The sequence below is a fragment of the Dromaius novaehollandiae genome, chromosome 3 (genome assembly GCF_036370855.1).
Source record: "Dromaius novaehollandiae isolate bDroNov1 chromosome 3, bDroNov1.hap1, whole genome shotgun sequence".
Lineage (NCBI taxonomy): Eukaryota > Metazoa > Chordata > Aves > Casuariiformes > Dromaiidae > Dromaius > Dromaius novaehollandiae.
Window position 1 is genome coordinate 41176545 of NC_088100.1, and position 6225 is coordinate 41182769.

Here is a 6225-nt window from a genome sequence, read left to right on the forward strand (position 1 = left end):
ATACGATTGTATGACCAGGTAAGATACATTTCAGAGGTGCACACAATACATTAGGTTGTTACCTAAAGCCAGTTCAGTGTCTTTTTGTATGCTTTGATCTCATAAACTCAGCTACAAGTCATTTCTTCTAAAGATGGTTTGAGATCACAAAAGCTTAAGACAGTAAGTCATACAGCAGTTCCTTATACAAAGCACTCATACCCTGCTAGCAGAGAGTCACAAAATGTAGGCAGGTTTGCTTCATTTGTAATGCGACCCTTTCAATACAGACAGCTGGTGGCAGAATTAAATTCTAATGGAATTAAGGAATATAATATATATATAAAGGAATATAATGTGCCTATATTATCAGTGGTAACAGATATGACTCATCCGGAATAGAAATCATTGTTGTGTTCATTATATATGTATCATAGTGTGGTCTTAGCTTTTAAAATCCTTTATGTGAAGTCAGACCTGGTAAATCTGGATTCACCAAGCGTGCCTCCTCCTTGCCGACAGAAGGAGCATAGCATTGTGTAACAAATGGCCCTGCAATAATGCCCCAGATGCATTGTACTTCTGCTCAGGGAAGAGATTACTGTCTTTCTGTTAAGCTTAATTCTAAAGCAACTGTCTCACAAAACTGTTGGCTTTGCCCACTGATTTTTAATTGGTGTTATTTCAGAAATGGAACAAAGGGAATGAGGGGAGAAGTTAACAGGTGACTATAACTTCCCAAGCAAGCAAATACCTGATGAGGATCACTGAGGCAGTTTGTGGAGTACCTTGCAGTAATTTGCATTTTGAGAAGTCAAAATGAAGATATATTGTTTTCATCTTCTCTTTTTTTTCTGAGGAATGAGAAGAATCACATCAATTACTCACTCACTTGGTATCATAGTTGTAATAGTTCAGATGGTTACCTTGCTCAGAATAAACCTGAAAAGCTGCATCTCAAAGCTGCAAGCTACTGTTTGAATGACAGCTGTTCATGACTCGTGATTTCACTGATCTAGTTAGTATATCTTTAGCAGATACAGATAATGGCAAAAATTATCTCTGGCACAAGTTCTGTACCCTGCAAATTGCAGGGAGTAGTTAAGAACAGCTTCCATCTAAAATTAGTTTGCTCCTATATCTCTTTAGGTATGTACCTCTCCTGTTTAGGGAGCGAATGCCAGGCATAGCCTTTGACTCCTTCCACACAACCAGTTTTTCATGATCCTCCCTCTTCAGGCTTCAGCTCCAAGGTTAAGCGGGGAGTTGCTTTTCTGTTGTTTTCATTGTGTGAATTGTTCCCAATTCCCCTTCCCTCCCAATTCCCCTTCTCTTTAATTTGCTCCCATAAGTTTCCTTCCGTGTAGGGAACATCTGTCTTTACAATGACACAGTAGCCAGAAGAAAAGCAGTCAGGATTACATCCATTGCCATCGAGCAGTCTTTCCACTCTATCCATTCCAAAAAAGTTACTCAAGACTCAAAGGTGAACTACCTGCATGTAGCTACTTGCATACAGCTACTTGCATGCAACTACTTCTGACTCAACAATGTGAATAAAGGATTTATGATCAGGCTCTTATTTTAAAGCTCCTCAAAAGGTGTTTTACAACCAATATAAAGATGCTTAAAACTGTGTTATTCACCAAGATATATTGAGTCATCAGTCATATCCACCAGCCCTGTGTAGATATCTTGGACACTCAGGAATTTCTCAGATGGTCAGTGGAAATCTAGGACTTGATTCAAATGCACACACATAGGCATCATATGCCATTTGACAGATCCTAAGGTATGCAAGACATCCATGTGGAGCAGAAAGGTATGGCATGGAAGAGCTAAGGGGCACCGGTGCCATTCTGAGCGAGGCAGTAGCGGAAGGCCAGGTGGAGTGCCTAGGGCATCTTAAATGGCACCACGGGTCAAATGGCCTAAGGCCCTAATCACAACAGTCGAGAGCCTAGAGAGTGGCTCTGCTGACCAAAACTGAGCATCTACCTTCTAGCGGATTCAACTGCTCTCTAGGCTCTAACTGACTGTATAAACCAGATCTCTGCTGACTGTAATCTCCCTCTCTTCACTCTCCCACCTCAGTTTCGGCTGTCTGGGCTCCACAGCCCAGTCCTGAGACGGCCCAGCTGCATAACCTTGGTTCATATTGCCTAGAAAACTGCTGCACTGGGAGAAAGGGCTGTGAGAAAGTCCTTGCAGTAGAGCCAGACAGGATAAGAATGGCAAAATCACAGTTAAAGGTAGGGTTGTTGAGATGACATTGACAAGGAAAACACCAGTGTGAAAAGTTATAAAGTCCTAGAGGGAAACACCAGGGCGTCACAAGATGACAATGCAGCAACAGTGGGGATCTGTTGCAGGGAGCAGTGGAGGCCAGCCCTTCCTTTCTTCATACATGACAGCATGGCCAACCAAGACTCATCTGGTGTCTTACGGGGGGAGGCAAGCATGTTAATGCTTAACCTAGTAGCCTGTTAGTCCTCTCTATCGATATTAACCAATAAACAACCACTTTATACTTTTAAATTGCATCTATCCTGCTTGCAGAAACTCTTTGCACATGGTGAAAGGTGTCTAGCAAAGTGACCCTTGGTGGGGGGTTGTGGTCTGGCAGAGAAGGCACCCAGGGGAGAGGCTTTGGACTGTTTGGACTGAGCAGAATAACAAAACCTGAAAACAAATGTGCAGTCTGGTGTTGTGGTAACTATTTACATCTGAGATTTATAACTTGAATTTTATGGGGGCTCTGTCTGTATTACTGGTACTGTATTACTGGTGACAATATAAAGGTGGAATGACCACTTGCTGTGGGGCAGAGAAGGCAATGACCTTCTCCCATTGTCAGAAAATTCCAAGGATGGACCTTTCATGGGAATGGGAAGATTTCATGGGAGAAGATGCACTGAGAAAAACAGGAAAGGCATTTATAATCTGTCAGGAGAGCATTAAATGTAAAGCAAATATCCCAGCTGTTGAATTGTGGGCTTTGTGAAGAATTGTAAACTTGGAATGGACTGCTGCTTTATAGAAAGAAAGTGGGATATGAAATATGAGATGGAGTTGCTGAAGGAACAGGTTTGGAAACAATGCTGAGCAAGGGTACCAGGACTGGAGAGACTGAGCCGATCAATATGCCTTTACTGCAGAGAGCTTGCGTTTCGCATTTATGATGATGTGAGCCCAGATGGTGTGATGAGTCGAAAGAAGCTCAACCAGCTGTGAGAGGAGAATTGAAAAAATTGAAAATTGAAAGTGATTTGTGGATCAGACCATTCAGCTTGCCAGAGGATGAATCACTCTTTGAAAAAGGCACTGCAGGAAAAGTGGGGGAGTATGGTTGCAGCCCTCAGTGCAGGATTTAGAGAAGATGTTGGTCCCTGGGACTGGGTGAGGGAGGGATATGATCCAAATCCTTTTGATTTGGCTCTACTGATTTACCCAGAAGGCACATTCCTGTTCTCTACATGTGCTCTTTTGCAAAGAGGGTTGGAATAGATGACATTTCCCACAGCTCAGATGGCTGTGGTTATTATCAAAGTACTTCCCAAAACTGATGTGGATGAGCACAAGCAACATGGACAAACTCACATAAAGATTGATTTAACCTCAGAACTAGTAGGAATTGTATCACAGCTCCTAGGACCCTTGAGTGATCCCAGTGCACAGTGGATGGTGAGGCTCCTAGAAATCCCAGGAACGCTGGAGAAGGATTATAACGTTATTGCTAGGGCATCCACAACTCCATCTGATTAGAAAGCTGTATCAGCAGCACTAGAAGAACCCCTTGCTCCCAGCATTGAGTGTGAAGGTCTTTGAAACCATTACTGGCTCCCAAATGGTTGGATGGTTGTTTTGTCTGGAGGAATAGAAAGCTGAAGAAGGACTAGAGTGATATGCAGCAAGGAAGCAAGTTCTAGGTATGACATCAGGTTTTGTATGGAAAGGAGCAAGGAGGCAGCCTAATTGTGAGGATCAAGAACTTAAAGCTGCAGCGATGAATGGAATGATACTGGGTGGCTGGACCCCTACTTTAACATATAAACACCTAAATGCAGACATGAATTCACCTAGATCTGAAACCCACAGTGCTGATAAGAAAGTGAGTTAGGACTATAGCATTCCCAGTGCTTGCCCTCTCAGGGAATTGGCATGATCACAACTTATAATCCTTTTCATGGACAAACTGAGATTCCTTTTGAAAGCAGTTAGGCTGTTCCCTCTCCCTACCCTGAACAGAGGCTTCTCCAGAACAGTACTACTCTCTTGATTTAGAAATCCACTTCTGATTTCCAGTCTAAATGTGTTCCTGCCCAATTTATACTCTTTATATTTGTACCAACACTGCCCTTTAGCTTAGCAGAGTCCAGAATGGCTTTTAGCTGACACTGAGTGGAGAGTAAAACCTATATGAAGGGTGAATCCTGCTGTAATAGCAAAGGCAACTCTGATACGGTCCTGTAACTTGCTGCTGGGGCACTACTATATGGGCCTTTGAGGACTGTATGGTGCAACTGCGTCATGCAGCTGAGCTCACCCAGACTATCACCACATGGTTCATCATACAGATGCGCATCCTGTTGTGACTGGCCCATGGTCTTTTATTGGCTTGTATTTTGTGAAAGACAGCAGCTTGGAATACACTATGAAATGTCCCAGCCTGTATACTATAGCTTGGCCACGCTGTATTTTTTTTTCCTCTTTTGTGTCTGCACTCATCTATAAGGTGTTTATCAACTGTAATCGCAACCCTTCTTAGTTTCGGGTAGTGCATGCTTAGTAAAAATATATATAAGAAATGGGACTTGAGTGGTTTTTCTCTACCTTCTGGTACTCAGCAATTCAGAAACGAATAATCCTTTCTTCGGGTAGCAGTTCCTGGTATTGGCATTATTAAGAAAAGTACTCAGCAGGATATTTCCTCCAACTAGTCTCTATAAAATCTATTACCTTATCAAAGAAAGATACGTTAGTTTAATCTAAGAGACATTGTTGACAGACTGCGCTGCATTATGTCAATTTTTCTGCTTGATGTCTTTAGCTATACTAATCCTTTCTTTTAAAATGTTCTGAAGCCTGTAGAGAAATGCTTAAAATCTGACTGCCAGCATAAACTAACTTAATATGAATATATAGATGTATATGTGCTTATATGTCAAGATAAGCATGTCTTAACTTTAAACATTAGTAGCATTTATTTTATACCTGCATATAATTTATATACTTTTGTACTTGAACAGTATTTTTTCAGTTGTTTTTTGCTCAAGATCTAGCTCATAATGCTTACAAACCAATGAGAATAGGCTGGCAGGGTCCAAACAGACTGGGTATCTGACCTACCTACAGTGAAACATGCAAATCAGAGAATGGAAAATGAGAAGGCAAAAAATATCAGGGAGAAAACAAACAAACAGGAATAGTCTGTTAAAGTCTTTTTTTAACTACCATTTCCAAAAAGAACCCAGAAGCAAAAGCATTTAAATGCAGCCATTTGAAAGTATGTACATGACCTAATGTGTGATTATTTAAAAAGCAGGAAATCAAGTAGGACTTCAACAAGATGCCACTATAAAGAAACAGAGGAGTATGAAAGAATTTCCCAACCAAAGTTATTTCTGATTTCCCACAGAGACGGAATAGGCAAAGTTGATTTGTCTGTAACTAAGAAAGTTGAAATGCTGCTATCGATAAATATTTAGAATTGGCATAAGAAATTCTCGTGCCAACTATTTAATTTCCCGATTAAACAGGACAGAGAGGAACCAGCAGTAGCAAAAATGACTATATAACAATGCCACACATATCATTCAGTAGGAAAATAGAGCCCCCCCAATGGTCAATTTAAGACAAAAATATTCTGCAGCGACTATTGTGAATGAAAGGGACAAGAAATGTATCATTAAAGCAAAGAGTTTCTACCACATGGTGACCTGGTTTTGGTTATTTGCTTTAGCTCTTCAACTTAATCTGATGATGCATAAAAATGGAGGAGGTTTATAGGTCAGTAATTTTGAAAATACTACACTATTCAGAAAATGTTAGCTCTGCAAAATTAAAATAACCCTCTCTCTATAATCCTTTGGCAGAATCAGCTCCGTTAGCATAAGAGTTCATCACTGTAGTACAGTTTCACTTGCAAGAAAAGAAAACCCCAAATTTTTATCCTTTAATGAGAAAAAATCTGTTCCATCACAGAAGATGAGCTCTCAAATTATGTATTTGAATTATGCTTCATCA